Consider the following 17,292-nt stretch of genomic DNA (forward strand, 5'->3'; position numbering starts at 1 on the left):
TCCGCTGATCCAGGGTGCACGCCTGCACGGAAGATCATCTCTTGGAACAGCGTCTTCATTGAAAGAACTGCTTTCTCAATATCTTGGTTCTTAGACAAAGTTTCAGCTGCTGCTCAATGTATTTAAATATTTGAATACTGCTCAATAATCACTGAAATATTACTTAGAATTATGCAGTGAACATACTTAAAGCTTTTCATAAAAACCACATGCCGCGAGACTGACTCGTCCTGAACTGTCGTAAGTCAATCAACAAAGAATGCCCCATCAAAATAAAAGTGCCCATGGTAGAGCTGTCAAAATAGAGCTTTCAAAATAAATGTACTAATACAGATAGAGATAAATACAGAACTACCTTTGCGTCACTAAGTGACCGCGTATCTTCTGAGACATGCGTTCTGTCATCACTTTCAGTAGCGCCTTCACACACAGTGGCGCTGTGCACAAACACTCTTGATCCGTATAGCTCTTGTTTTATTATATTGTGGTTTAGTAAATACTGCACTTGGAGTTACATTCAATGCATGATTTGTGCTATAGAACATAAATAAAGTTTGATTGATTGATTGATATCAAATCAAATCACATTTTATTTCTATAGCGCATTTCTCACAAAAGTGACCCAATGCGCTTTACAGAGAGCAGCGAAAATGATCTTATTAAATGTAAGCGAGTAATTGTAAAAAAACTTTCCTATCTACCAATAACTGAAGGCAACTATCTTTCCCATAGAGTGATTCGTTACCCTTAAATATAATCCCAATTAGATATTAATCCTCAATTATTCTTCACAACTGACCAAACCTCTCACTCATTGCGCGGCAGATTCAGACTGTATCATTGTTATTTTCACACACGACAAACATGTGACATGTTCCAGTTTTATTCTTATTCTATTTTATTCTTCTAAAAAAAAAAAAAAAAAAAAAAAAACGGTTTCAGACGGTTTTGATAAAAAACCGTTTCTATTTTTATAAACCCCGGTTTTCGGTTTAACCGAAAAACCGTCCATCCCTACTTGAGAGAGCTTCAGGAAACGTTCCCAGAGATCACAACTCTCCACATTCTGAGTGATGGGCCGGTTACACAGTACCGGAACAAAAAAAACGTTTACCTCCTCAGTACTGTGCCTTTCCTTTCCAGATTCACAAATGTGACCTGGAATTACTCCGAAAAATCCCATGGAAAAGGGGCCCCAGATGGGATTGGTGGGGCAATAAAGAGAGAAGCGGATCTCTACGTTCACAGAGGAGGTGAGCTTCAGACACCACAGGATCTGTACGAGATGCTGAACAAAAGACTAGGCTCAAGTATCACTCACTATTGGGTAAGCAGAGAGAGCATCGAAAAATGCGACGAGCTGATTCCTGGCGGCTTGGAGGCTGTGAAGGGCACCTGGTTTACCATGAGTCTGGTCACAATGATTAGATGGTCATTGGTCACAATGCAATGAGTAAGGAAAATGTAATGGCAATAAAATGGGGAAGAAAAGGAACGAAAAGAAAATGGAACTGAAATAACAAGTGACAAATGAGAATGAAATAGCATGAATAGATTAATAGAACTCCAACCAGCCTGTGTTGTAAGTCATATACAGGGAACTGATACAACTGTGTTGTAGGTGTTTAGTGTTGATTTCATCCATGCAACTAGGTTGGTGTTTATTGTTTATTGACTCTATAGAACTGTGTTGGTGTTCACAAAACCAAAGATGAGATGACAAGGACGTGAAAATGTACATTTGTGAAATATTTGTTCTTGAAGAAGTTCCTGAAGCATATAATGTGCATTGCACTTTAACGTTTTAAATGTTTAATGTTTTTAACATTTGTGATATTTGAATGTTCCTGACGAAACTTTTTACGTTTTACATTTTTTTAGTTCTGTGAATATTTTTTTTATTTTTTTTTATTTTTTATAAATTAGTTTTTCAGATTTTATCCCTTTTTTCACCCAATTTGGTAGCCAATTGAACCCAACCTAGCATCCAATTATCCCCTGCCTATTGCGAGGGATCCGCCGCACGACCCCGCGGCCGGCAGTCCCAGAGGAGGCCGCCAGGCAGACTAGCTGACTGGCTCCTCGAGCCCAGCACCGTTATTCCAGCACCAGACGGGGGCGCTGTTGCGCGACGGATCCTTGTCCGGAACTACTCCTATACCCCCCTCGGAGCGGCCGCCCAATATGCCGTTCCCCGTGTGTGCCCTGGCCATATCCGGGTCTGGCGGGCCGGGATACGAACCCCGGCCCCGGTGGGCAGCATGCACTAGTGGCCAGTGCTTTAGACCGCTACACCACCGCGGGGCACAGTTGTGAATATTTTTTACTTGACCACTTGAAAAGATTGTAATAAAAACTTTGTTCCGTTTTCTTTAGTCTGAACTGTATTGTGTGCATGTTAAATAGACTTTTAACTACCTGCGGTTTTCTCATCATTTGGGGCGACCATCTGTCATGTGGGGTAACCAACTATTGGCAATTACTGTACTAAATTCAAAATAGAATATCCATCAGTTTTGGCTCAAATATTAATCAATTGTATACTATGCTTAAGTGGATATTATCTGTACACATTTTAAATCAGTTTTATGGGTTTTAGAACAAAAATGGGTATTGTAACTGCATTACGAGGGAAACACTGCCATTATAGAATAAACTTGTGAAGTCATGGTTTACAAAAAATGAAAGGGCACACAAGCCTGTCTTTCTTAAACAGTTTATTTAATTACTGATACTTGTTAAAATATTTGTAATGTTAAGGAAATATATTAATTTTTAGATAAATTACGGTCGCCCCAAATGACTTTTTTTAAGGGCGTGTCCTATTCATTCAACTTTAAAAACACTAAAATCTCTTAATTTGGGGGTTTTGCATAAATGCATGTGTACCGTACACTACATTCCAAATGTTTGAATAATGGCCAAATATATTGTTATTGTTAGTATTTTAAAATTGGCCCATTCAAAAGTCTTATCCGTCAATGACCCCCCTACGATCTAGAACAGCTACATTAAAGTCAGTGTGTCTAGCTACAACTACATTACAAGGTTGCTCACTTTATATAATGATACAAGGTTGCTTACATTATATAATAATAGCTAATCTATTAAGACGCTTCCTTACTGTGTTGTTATTATAGTACATAACATTGGTTCCGCCCTATGTTGTTGTACCCGGACCGGGGGACCGGAGTTAGAGCTAGAGAGTGTCTGGAAGACGGATGTGCAACGTGTTATTAAAAGCCAGTTAAGAAATCCCAGCCTGTTTATTCCTAGTTAGGAATACTAGAAACAACAAACATAACATGGTGTCAGATAATGGGACTGGCAACGCGGAGTTCATCGACTTATGAAAAAGGAATGTGCTGGATTCCGAAAGCACACATCTGCGGACTGCTAGCAAGAGGAGCGTCACGCGAGCATGTCTAGCGAGAGTGGAAGTGACAGTGATCAAGCTAACGTGAGTGAAAACGATTCGAACAATCAACAAGGAGACCAAGAAAATCCTGCACCCGTAGTGTTCCCCATCATGGATAAACTCAGTCCTCCCACACCCATGCAGTTCAGTGGCAATCTTGCTGATAATTGGAAGAGATTCAAGCAGAGATTTAATATTTACTTGGCCGCGAGCGGGGCGGGGGGAGGAGATGAAAAGCTAAAAGCGTCTATATTTTTGCATGTAATAGGAGAAGATGCATTGGACATTTACAACACCTTTCAAATAGATGAGGGAAATTTAACATTGACTGAGCTAGTGACAAAGTTCGAGGAGTACTTTGTGCCCAGTAAAAATGTCACTTTTGAGAGATATAAGTTTTTCTCTGCCGCTCAGAAGACAGGTGAGAGTTTTGATCAGTACTTAACTGAAATACTTACTTTGAGCAAGTCATGTGAATTCAGAGATTTAAGAAACTCATTAGTCAGAGATCGAATAGTGTGTGGGATTCCTGATAATGGGCTTAGAGAAAGATTACTACGTGAACGTGATTTAACGCTAGAGAAAACAGTTCACATGTGCAGAGCAGCAGAAACCACTCGCGCACAAGCAAAGGAGCTGCGCATGGATGAGTCGGCAGCAGTGCATGCCGTGAAAAGAGAGGGACAGCGCCCAAAACAGTTTGGAAAGCAAAAGCCTACAGAGCAAAGTCCCAAGAGTCCAAACAGTAGATGTGGAAGATGTGGAGGCAAGCATATGCCTAGGTCATGTCCTGCTTATGGAAAAGTCTGCCACAAGTGTGGGAAGGATAACCACTTTGGGAGGTATTGCAAAGCTGAGGCTTCAGGGATGAAAGTGGACACAGTGGAAGAAGAGCCAGAGGAGTTCTTGGTTGACTCAGTACAGTCTAGCACAGCAGATGCGTGCAAATGGTTAGTCCCATTAACTGTGAATGAGACCATAATTCCATTCAAGATAGGCACAAGTCAACCTTATGTCCATACATGATTACAAGACCCTCACAGTTAAGAGCAAAATACACCCGGTGAAAGTAAAAGTGACAGGCTATACAGGAGAGACAGTTCCAATTAAAGGTTGTTGTATAGTGACTCTAAAGCACAAGGGACAGCAGTTAAAGACACAGGTGCTCATAGTAGAGAAGAGCGTACAGCCAATCCTAGGTCTGAGTACCTGTGAAAAGCTTGACTTAGTGAGAAGGGTGTTTGTAGTGAATTCCCAGACTAGCACAGACCACAACGCAATTATGCAGGAGAACAAAGATGTCTTTGAGGGACTAGGATGCTTGCCTGGTGAGCACAAGATATGTGTGGATGACACAGTGACTCCTGTAGTTCATGCGTGCAGAAAGATTCCATTTGCACTGAGAGACAAACTCAAAGAAGAGCTAGCACGCATGGAAAAGATGGGCGTCATAAAGAAAATAGACGAGCCAACAGATTGGGTGAGCTCACTAGTGGTTGTGCAGAAGCCAAGTGGAGCTCTACGCATATGTCTTGATCCACGGGATCTAAACAGGGCTATAAAGCGTGAGCATTTCAAGCTACCAACAAGAGAAGAGATCATGTCACAGTTTGCTGGTGCTAAATGGTTTAGCAAGCTGGATGCGTCAACAGGCTTCTGGCAGATAATAATTAATAATAATTTTTGAATCAGATGAAGCTTGATGAGGCAAGCTCAAAACTATGCACGTTCAACACACCAGAAGGACGGTTTCGCTTTCTGCGTTTACCTTACGGTATTCTGTCTGCGCCAGAAGTTTACCATAAAACAATCCATATGATCTATGAGCACATAGAGGGAGTGGAGACCATGATGGATGACATCATCGTGTGGGGATCCACAAGAGAAGAACATGATGCACGGCTGAGGGAAGTACTGGATCTGACACGCAAGTCCAATCTGAAATTAAACCAGAACAAGTGTGAGTTTGCAGTGAAAAGCCTTACCTTTGTGGGAGATGTGATTTCAGAGCAAGGTGTCAAGCCAGATCCAAGGAAGACGTCAGCCATAATGAACATGGAACGTCCACAGAACAAAGAAGAGGTGAGGAGATTTCTGGGAATGGTCACATATTTGGCTAAATGTATCCCCCAGTTGTCTATCCCAGTCAGCACCACTCAGATGGCTTCTAGAGCAGAAGAACGAGTGGGAATGGTCCCATGAGCAGGAAGAGTGCTTCCATAAGCTGAAGGAGATCTTAACCAAGGAACCAGTGCTCAAGTTTTATGACCCAGAACGGAGCACTAGGATCTCGGCAGATGCTTCTCAGTACGGCCTAGGGGCAGTACTGCTACAGATGTATGACAACAGCTGGCAGCCCGTAGCCTACGCGTCTCGTGCATTGACAAGTGCTGAAGTTAGATACGCACAAATAGAGAAGGAACTTTTAGCCAGCACATATGCATGTGAACGTTTCCATCAGTACATATATGGAAAGGCTTTTGAAGTGGAAACAGACCACAAGCCCCTAGTATCAATAATGTCCAAGCCCCTCAATGATTGTCCTCTGAGGATTCAGCGACTGTCAATCAGACTGCAGAAATATGACGTGAGAATGGTCTATACACCAGGAAAATTCATGTTTGCTGCTGACACGCTCTCACGCGCAGTCAACAAGATGGAAAGTCCAAATGAACAGAAAAGCGTCGAAATAGAAGCCTATGTTGACATTGTCACATCACTTCCTGTGTCTGCGGAGCGGACAGAGAAGATCAGGAAAGCAACTGAACTAGACGAGACACTGAAAGAGCTCAAGACGACCATACTGAAAGGGTGGCCTGTGCAAAAGCGTGATTGCCCAAGTCAGATCCAAGATTACTGGGCATGCAGATCAGAGCTCTCAGTTGCTAAGGACATTGTCTTCAAAGGAAGCAGGTTTGTCATCCCGTCATCCATGCGCAAGGAAATGCTGCAGAAAGTGCATGAGGGACATTTGGGTGAGGAAAAATGTAAATGTAGAGCGCGTGAAGTAATGTACTGGCCAAGGCTCAACCAAGACATCAGCCACACCACAGCTGCATGTGAAATATGTCTCACCTACAGGTCCAAACAACAAGCAGAGCCGCTCATGCCCCACCCTGTACCTGATCGCCCGTACCAGAAGGTCGGAGTGGATTTGTTTGACTGTAACGGTAAAAGCAACATTGTAGTCACAGATTACTTCTCCAACTACCCGGAAGTTGCAACACTGCAGTCAACATCCAGCAGAACAGTCATAGCCTACCTTAAAACAGTCTTTGCGAGACATGGAGTTCCCTGTGAGGTGTTTTCAGATAACGGGCCACAGTTTTCCAGCAGCGAGTTTGCTGGTTTTGCAGAGGACTGGGGTTTTCACCATGCCACCTCAAGCCCTAACTACCCGAGATCCAATGGGCTCGCAGAGAGTTCAGTCAAGGTTGTCAAGGCTCTCATGAAGAAGGCTCAAGATGGACAGGAGGAGTTCCAGAGGAGTCTGATGGTATACAGGAGTGCCCCTTTGGAAAATGGTTTGTCCCCAGCCCAGATGCTGATGGGAAGGCGCTTACGCACTAACCTTCCTATCCATGAGAACCTGTTGACACCTGTAGGAGCGCACACAATGAGGACAAGGAAACAAGAACAAAAAGAGAAACACAAGTTGCAACATGACAAGAAGGCAAAACGCTTACCAAGCCTCAAGCCAGGCGATACAATCCGTATCCTGGATCACACAAAAGGCACATGGAGGCAAGGAGGATGCGTGCAAAGAGAAGTTGCACCACGCTCATACCTGATCCGGACAGACCATGGTGCAGCTCTGAGACGAAATCGTGTGGATCTAAGACCACAGGTAACGGTCCCAGAGACAGATTCTCAACAACAAAGCACTGCAGAAGTGTTAGATGCTCCCAGGAGTGAGCAGTTTGGTCAGAGTTCTCCGGACCGCAGTGACTCCGTCATGCCAAAGGGGGGCAGCACACCCTCTGAGACCTGTTGCAGGCCTAAAAGGACTGTTAAACCTCCTGAGAGACTTATTGCACAGTGCTAAAAACCATGTGGACTGTGGGCATGAGACAGAGTAAAGAAAAGAGGACACTTATTGTTGAGAGTGAAATGTAAATGAAAATGTTTGTGAAAAAAAAAAAAAAGTTTGTAAAGAGATATGTGATACATATGCTTATTATTTGAATGCATAGGTTCATGTTTGAAATGCAGGTTTATTATTGGAATGCACAGATTTAAGAACAGTCAGAAACTAATGTTTTGTTATATGACTACAAGAAAAGAACAAGTTGTTTTGTTTTGAAAGAAGGGAAGATGTGTTGTTATTATAGTACATAACATTGGTTCCGCCCTATGTTGTTGTACCCGGACCGGGGGACCGGAGTTAGAGCTAGAGAGTGTCTGGAAGACGGATGTGCAACGTGTTATTAAAAGCCAGTTAAGAAACCCCAGCCTGTTTATTCCTAGTTAGGAATACTGGAAACAACAAACATAACACTTACGGTTGTACATTAAAACGTAGTTAGCTAGCTACTTTACCACTCTGCATAGCTTGACATTGAGAGCTAGCAGCATATCCAGGGTGTTTCATGTTCAAACGGGTTTAGGACGCAGAGGCATGTTGGTGTTCAGCCCGGCTAGCATCCCATATGCCTCAGTCACAAAGAGAACTTGGCTTTACATTAAACGAAGTAGCAGCTAGTTGCAGCCTTGAGTGTAGTAGTGTAATAAAAACTAACCTGTTCTATGTAGCTTTATCTCCGGTTGAAAACGGACGCTTAGCATCGTGCGTAGACGGTGGTTCTCCTCCTTGCAACGGGAGACTTCTCCTTGGTAGTCTGACATCGTTTTTTCCATCGCCCCGAATATCTCAAAAGCTGCCAGTGTTAATCGCTCGGAGATAAACCCTTTCAACAGCTGTATCTCTGCCATTTTGAGATCCTAAAAGTCGAAAAGCGATCTGGTCAAGTATTCCAAGTATATCCAGCTGCGTCCAACACGAGCTTCACCCGGGCGCATGTCGACCCATATTTGGTTCGGACTACGTCATCATACCGCGCCTACACCCGGACGCATGTCGACCCATATTTGGTTCGGACTACGTCATCGCCTTACTACGGTGGCTGAGGAAGATTTCAAGTTCGTATTTCAAGTATGAGATAGATGCATTTTTGTATTTCAAGTACTTATGGATATGACCGATCGTATTTATGGATATTTTGATATGAGATAGATAATTTTCGTATTTCAAGTATTTATGGATATGACAGATACTTTTCGTCCTATTAACTTAATGCTTAGTTTTTAAAACAAAACAAATAAACACATTTCCAGCAATGGATTCTACAGTTAGGCCCATATATATTTGGTCACAGACAGAATTTGTGTTATTTTAGCTGTTTACCAAAACATCTTAGTTACAGTCATACACAAGTTACAGTCATATAATGAATATGAATGAATGAATGAATATTTATTTCGAACATGATTTAAAAATAAAAATAATAAATAACTAATATGTAGAGTACAGTCCTATCAATTGTTCGAAAAGGAGTAGGAATAAGCCTAGGCTTATCCTGTCCTACCCCTGTTTATACTTAACAATTATGCTTACATTATTTATATAATCCAATTAATTAATACATATATTTCAGTATCATCCGTTCTAATACTTTTTCATTCTTAATATTGATACAACACAAAATAAATAAATAAACATAATGTTCCATTCTTAATACTGAAACAAGTAAATAATACACTAAATAAATAAATAACAAACATCAGTATCCACAATGTAATACAGAAGAAAAAGACAGAAAACCACACCTTAGTTTCCAGAAGATTAACAACCTTCCCTTTCCTCATTTTGGTATTTAACAAAAAATATTTTTCTTTTTTCAAATAGAGCAATATTTCTGCTTTCCTTCATATTTTCCTCTAGCCCATTCCATATGGTAACTCCGTAGAATGATATGCACCTGCTCCTGAGATGGGTGTGAGCATAACCCTTGTTAAAGTTGTGGTTACCTCTCAAATGATATCCCTTATCCCTCTCTATAAATCATTTGTTAATGTTACCTGGGAGTTCTTGAGTCTTTGCTTTATACATTAACTGTGCCAATTTAAATTTGAATAAGTCCATGAGCTTTAAGGCATTTGACATTAGGAACAAGTTATTTGTGTGATCACGATATCCGACCTTATGTACAATTCTCATAGCTTTTTTCTGTAGTGTAATCAATGGGTTTTAAGTGCTTTTATATGCATTTCCCCATATCTCCACACAGTAACTCAAATAGGGTAAGACAAGACAACAATATAGAGTATACAACATCCTCTGTTCCAGAATATGTTTTGCCCTGCACAATACTGCAATACTCCTTGATACTTTGGATCTAACGTATCTTATATGAGATTTCCAACAGAATTTACAGTCTAATATTACTCCTAGAAATAGGGGTGGGCTTAAAGTGTAGACTCTCAGCTTTAGGTTAAGGGTATTCACATCCAAATTGAAGGAAGGGTTTATGAATTATAGCTCTTTTATATATAATAACCAAAAGTAATTGGACAATTGACTCAAAAGCTGTTTCATGGGCCTTATCAATTAAGCAGGTAAAAGGTCTGAGTTGATTCCAAGTGTGGCATTTGCATTTGGAAGCTATACGCACAACATGCAGTCTCACAACAGAGCTCTCAATGCAAGTGAAACAGGCCATCCTTAGGCTGTAAAAACAAAACAAAAATCCATCAGAGAGATAGTGGGAACATTAATAGTGGCCAAATTAACTGTTTGGTACATTCTGAGAAAAAAAGAACGCACTGGTGAGCTCGGCACCACAAAAAGGTCTGGACGTCCATGGAAGACAAGAGTGGTGGATGATCACAGGATCCTTTACATGGTAAAGAAAAACCCCATCACAACATCCAGCCAAGTGAAGAACAGTCTCCAGGAGGTAGGCATATCATTATCCATGTGTACCACAAAAGAAAGACTTCACACAAGCAAATACAGAGGGTTCACCACAAGGTGCAAGCCATTCATAAGCCTCAAGAATAGAAAGGCCAGATTAGACTTTGACAAAAAACATCTAAAAAAGCCAGCCCTGTTCTGGAACAGCATTCTTTGGACCGATGGAACTAAGATCAACCTGTACCAGAATGATGGGAAGAAAAAAGTATGGAGAAGGCTTGGAACGGCTCATGATCCGACGCATACCACATCATCTGTGAAAAAACGTGGAGGCAGTGTGATGACATGGACATGCATGGCTTCCAATGGCACTGGGTCACTAGTGTTTATTGATGATGTGACAGAAGAGAGAAGCAGACAGATGAATTGTGTCCGCTATCCGTGTTTAGGGATATTCTGTCTGCTCAGATTCAGACAAATTCAGCAAAGTTGATTGGATGGTGCTTCACAATACAGATGGACAATGACCCAAAACATAGTGTGTAAGCAACCCAGGACTTTTTTAAGGCAAAGAAGTGGAATATTCTGCAATGGCCAGAGTCAATCACCTGATCTCAACCCAATCAAGCATGCATTTCACTTGCTGAAGACAAAACTAAAGGCAGAAAGACCCACGAACAAACAACAACTGAAGACTGCTGCAGTAAAGGCCTGACAAAGCATCACAAAGGAGGAAACCCAGCATTTGGTGATGTCCATGTGTTCCAGACTTCAGGCAGTCATTGCCTGCAAAGGATTCTCGACAAAGTATTAAAAATGAACATTTTATTTATGATTATGTTAATTTGTCCAATTACTTTTGAGCTCCTGAAAATAGGGGACTGTGTATAAAAATGGTTGCAATTCCTAAACGTTTCATACAATATTTTTGTTCAACCCCTTGAATTAAAGCTGAAAGTATGCACTTCAATTACATCTTGATTGTTTCATTTCAAATCCTTTGTGGTGGCATACAGAGCCCAAATTATGGAAATTGTGTCACTGTCCAAATACTTCCAGACCTAACTTTATATAAATAAATGAATGTCAATGACCCCAGGTGTGGGACTTTATTAGGTCAAACAGGTTTGAGGGGTCAGGCAAAGGACTTGGAGGAGTCAGGCAAGGGTCAGGCGATCATCGTTGTAATCCATGGAGCAGGGCAGGAACCGTGGTGCAAGGTGCTGGGCTGGAGGTGTCCATGGTGCTGAGTGCCCACTGATGAGCTAAATAAAACATTCTATTTCTGATGAGTCAACAGCACTAGGGCTCCTTCACAAAACCCTTACTGGAATCTTCATACACTCTGTGAATTAGTCTTTACTTTCTGATGAGTCAACAGCACTAACCCCATCCAGTGCGACATGTAGATAGCATATATTTAGAATATGTAAAATCCAAACACCAGAAATGCAAGAAAGTTTATGAGGTATACCAAATGGAATTAATAACAAGTGTTACAATCCTTCTGTCTAGAGTAAAATAAGGGCCTAACAGGGTAGAGTGCAGAATGTACAGGTGTGTTGCAACACAAAATGCCAAAAAAAGTGTAAAGGGTTCAAATCAATTCAAGTTTTTTTTGTATAGCGCATCTCACAAGATGCGACTCAATGCGCTTCACGTAATGACAGATGTTCAGTGTCCAGTGTAGTGTAGTGTTCAGTGTTGTGTCCAGTGTCCAGGTTCCAGTGATAGCTTGGTCAAAAGGACGCAAGGGTAAAAAACCTGTGCACTGTGCATCCAGGAAAATTCCCCTGCAGCCCTCTAGTCGTAGAGCGACTACTTACCAGTTTGCCCACCAGTGCAAAGCTGCGGCCCCCACAACCCCCCAGAGGGACCCCACACGCCCGACCCACCACCGGCGCACCCGGCCCAGCCCACCAGGCTCAGACTATCATAGCCCTGCACGAGGCTAGCCGGGTCAGGTGCCCCAGCGGCAGAACAGACCAAGCACGCAGGCCGGCCGGGGGCCCCCGAGGAGAGGCCCAGGGAGCCCAGCGCACGGCAGGCAAGCAGGGGCGAAAAACCTGTACACAGCGCCTCCAGGAAAAGTGCCACTAGACCTTAGGGGTCTAGCCGGTGTGTATCTTATGAGTGATAAATCATTGCTGTTTGCACTTTATCGCCAATGCTCTTTTAACATTGTCTCTATGGTCTTTCAGCTTCCTTTTTTCTTCTTTGCTCAAATTTTCGACCATGTAATGGTCAAACAGCTGCTTCTCACTGTTGAGACAAAATGTTATAAAGAAGTGATTCATAAATCATTTAAGAAACTCACATGCATCAGTGGTTGCAAACTGTCATGGAAATTGTATTAGCACTCTCCAGCTTACCTCAAGTCATACTGTGGTCCAAATGTATACATTTCCATGGCTTTCTTATTGGAAACACAGTCCACAGATAATTAAAAAAACAAGAATTAGACATAAATAGACATAAATAGGGGGGATATAAATAAAAATAGAATAGAAATACATTAACTGTAATTTAAATATTTAAAAATAATTATCTTTGTTTTGTCACTATTTGCACTTCTGGTTATGCCAAACTGCATTTTGTTGTTGGTACTTGTACTCAGCAATGACAATAAAGTTGAATCTAATCTCATATCTGATAACGCTAAACCACATAGGATTACCCAGTTAGCCAAGCCTGATTTATGAACAAAACTATGTGCGAAACAGCCAAATGCGTAACACATCCAACAACCTAAATAATAAATACATATAGTATATGAAAACTATAACGTTCATTAATCATAATGATGCGTGAAGAACTCTGGAGCCTGGGATTGCAAAGAGACATGGATTCAACTGTGAGTAGTGGGAAGTAGGTGAACACAAGGAAGGTTAAAGCATATTTTGTATTTGCTTTCATGCTTGTTCACTGATGAGTTTTGTTTCTTGCAGATCGGGAATGCCTGCATGACAATCATCAAAGAAGTATGAATGAATGAATGAATGAATGAATGAATGGTCTTTATTGTCATTGCTATAGTACAGGTACCAAACAACGAAATTTAGGAGGGGTGGCTCCCCCGGTGCTAGGAAAGAAAAAAAAACTAAAAAAACATAAGAAGGGAAGGAGCTGGTTTACATAAATAAAGGCTATGTACACTATCCACTATACTATACTGTACAGATAGACGACTAGGGTTGTCATATTGCACATAGTGTTATTGCACATTCATTTGAAGTGTCGCAGTTTGCAGGCTAGAAATGTACATATTTGTGCCTCAGCACTACACCTGTTTTTTTTTCTTTTTCAGTCCAGCAGCTGCCATCAATCCGTCCAGACTGTCCAGGGCCCAGAACCTAGGTCTTTGCTGTGTTCAGGGCCTGGATGGCCCTGGGGTAGAGGCTGTTCTTCAGTCTGTTTGTCCTTGCGGCCATGGTCCTGTACCGCCTTTTCGAGGGCAGCTGGGTAAAGTGTACGTACCCAGGGTGCGTTGGGTCTCTGGAGATCTTGGAGGCCTTCCTGAGACAGCGTGTGTTGTACAGCTCTTCCAGAGAGGGGAGGGGGGCGCCGGTGATCTTCTGGGCTGTTCTCACGACTCTGGAGCGCATTTCTCTCCGCGGTTGTGCAGCTGGAGAACCAGTTGCAGATGCCGTAGGTGAGGATGCTCTCCACTGCGCCGCGGTAGAAGGCCACCAGTATCTCCTGCTTGTTGTGTTCCTTCCTGAGGACTCTCAGGATGTAGAGCCGCTGTTGTGCCTTCTTGATGGTGGCTGTTGTGTTGTTCTTCCAGGACAGGTCATCCTGTATGTGCACCCCCAGGAATCGGAGGGTTGAGACTCTCTCCACGCTCTCTCCGTCGATGAGCAGGGGCTGGATCTCGGACTTTTTCCTCCTGAAGTCCACGATGATTTCCTGGGTCTTTGACTTGTTCAGCAGCAGGTTGTTAACCTTGCACAGCTTGCTCAGTTGCTCTACCTCATCCCTGTACGCCGCCTCGTCCCCTCCCGAGATGCAGCCCACTACGGTGGTGTCTGCAAACTTTACGATGGAGTTGCTGGGGTGGACGGGGGTGAAGTCGTAGGTGTAGAGGTTGTAGAGGATGGGTGTAGCAGTCTCTAGGCACAGAGGGAGGTCGACAGAGAGGAACAGTTGCAGAATATGTTTTATTTCAGTGGCGCACAGCTCAGCACCGTCACTGACGTGCTGAGCGAGTCTTTTCCCCCCCGCTGCTTCTCCCTTCCGGGACCCGCTCCCGCTGTCTCTCCCTTTTGGGACCCGCTCCGCGACCCGCCCCCTCTCGGGACTCGTTCGCTCCCGGCAGAGCCCTCGCTCTCGCCCCGCTGCTCCTCCCTTTCGGGACCCGCTCCGTTCGCCCGCTCCCGGCAGAGCCCTCGCTCTCGCGCCGCTGCTCCTCCCTTTCGGGACCCGCTCCGTCCGCCCGGCTCCCCGCACCTCACCCCCTTTCGGGATCTCGTGCGTCCTCGCCGCGGCTCTCTCTCTCTCTCTCTGTCTCAGTGTGTCTCCACGCGGCAGGTACTTCCTGCCCGACTCATCTCCCGAGGGAACAAACACACACAGTTAAATAGACCAGTGGGACAACGAGTCTGATCACTGACACCTGTCCGTAATCAGCCCATTATTCCCCTCCAACGGCAGTCTGGCTCCCTCTGCAGGCCAGAACGCGCCATGTTCCCCACACATCCCCACCGCCAGTTTCGAGGCCGGGGACACAACCGGCCGATAGCCTACTCCCCCCCCCATCACGGGAGAGGAAGTCGGCCACGACCATCTGCGCCCCCAGCCTATGAACCACCGTGAAGTTGAAGGGCTGCAACGCGAGGTACCACCGGGTGATCCTCGCGTTGGTGTCCTTCATGCGGTGGAGCCACTGTAGGGGAGCATGGTCGGAGTAGAGGGTGAACGAGCGCCCCAGCAGGTAGTACCGGAGGGCGCCGACCGCCCACCGAATGGCCAGACACTCCTTCTCCACCGTGCTGTACCTGCCCTCCCGCTCCGACAGCTTTCGGCTCAGGTACAGCACCGGACGGTCGAATCCCTCCACCTGCTGGGTCAGCACCGCCCCCAGCCCTCTATCCGACGCGTCTGTCTGCAGAGAAAAAGGAATGTTAAAGTTAGGAGCATACAAGACTGTCTCCCCACAGAGGGCGTTCTTAATCCCATCGAACGCTACTTGGCACCGCTCACTCCATTGGACCGGATCCGGGGCCCCCTTCCGGGTGAGGTCGGTAAGGGGGCTGGCCAGCTCCGAGAACCCCGGCACAAATTGCCGGTAGTAGCTGGCCAGTCCCAGGAACCGCCTCACGTCCTTCCGGGTCCTGGGCCGCGGGGCGGCGGCGATCGCAGTGGTTTTGTCCACCTGCGGTCGCACCTCCCCACCGCCCAGGATGTACCCCAGATACCGGATCTCCCCCCGCCCGATCAGGCACTTCGCCGGGTTCGCCATCATCCCCGCCTGCCTCAGCGACTGTAGTACCGCAGCCACCCTCTGCATATGCTGCGGCCAGGTGTCCGCATAGATGACAATGTCATCTACGTACGCCGCAGCATACGCAGAGTGCGGCCGCAGAATACGGTCCATCAGCCGCTGAAACGTGGCCGGGGCCCCAAACAACCCGAACGGAAGCGCGGTGAACTGGAATAACCCCCGCGGGGTAGAGAATGCCGTTTTTTCCCGGGATACCGACGATAATGGTATCTGCCAGTACCTCTTCGTGCAATCCAATGTCGTGTAATATTTTGCCGTGCCAAGCCGGTCCAAGAGCTCGTCGACCCGGGGCATAGGGTAGGCATCGAATTTAGACACCGCGTTCACCCGTCTATAGTCCACACAGAACCGTACAGACCCATCGCGCTTTGTCACCAGCACGATGGGGCTGCACCAGTCGCTATGCGACTCCTCGACCACGCCCAGTTTTAGCATAGAGTCTAATTCCCGGCTCACCACGTCTCGTTTGTGAGCCGGCAGCCTGTATGGCCGCATACGTACCGTAACACCCGGTTGCGTAACTATCTGGTGCTCTATGAGGCGAGTACGACCGGGTATAGGGGAGAACACATCTGCGAACCTATGTTGCAATCGATCAACGTCCACCCGCTGGTTCGCCGAGAGATGGTCGCCTAAGCAGGCCGGGGCGCTAGTACTCGTTTTTGGGACCTCCGGCCCGAACTCATCCTTCTCGGGAAGTAGCGTCATCAGGGAAACAGGGACCACGTCGTTCCATTTTTTCAAGAGATTAATGTGGTATATTTGCGTGCAATCCCCTCTATCCGACCGCACTACCTCGTAGTCTACATCCCCAATTCGCCGTGTGACCACGAACGGCCCTTGCCACTTGGCGAGTAATTTAGAGCTAGACGTGGGCAGTAATACGAGGACTTTGTCTCCCGGTGCGAAATTGCGTAGTCTAGTCCCTCTGTCGTACAGCCGTTTTTGCCGCTCCTGGGCCTCGAGCAAATGCTCCCGTGACATAACCCCCAGTGCGTGGAGCTTTGCTCGTAGGTCCAGGACGTATTGTATTTCATTCTTACTGTCACTAGACCCTTCCTCCCAGCTTTCCTTAATCAGGTCTAGGACGCCCCGTGGCTTGCGCCCGTATAGGAGCTCAAAGGGGGAAAACCCCGTGGAAGCCTGGGGTACTTCCCGCACTGCGAACAACAGAGGGTCTAACCACTTATGCCAATTATGACTATCTTCGTGAATGAACTTACGGATCATTGACTTAAGCGTCCGATTGAACCGCTCACACAGCCCGTCGGTGGCCGGGTGATATACGCTCGTTCGGACCGCCTTAATGTCTAACAACCCGTAGAGTTCCCTAAGTGTTCGTGACATAAAGTTAGTGCCTTGGTCGGTGAGGATCTCTTTCGGGATCCCCACCCGGGAGATGACCTGGAATAACGCCTGTGCTACACTCTTTGCAGAGATAGTACGAAGCGGTATTGC

This window comes from Nansenia antarctica, assembly GCF_963989245.1.
Source record: "Nansenia antarctica genome assembly, chromosome: 9".
NCBI lineage: Eukaryota > Metazoa > Chordata > Actinopteri > Argentiniformes > Microstomatidae > Nansenia > Nansenia antarctica.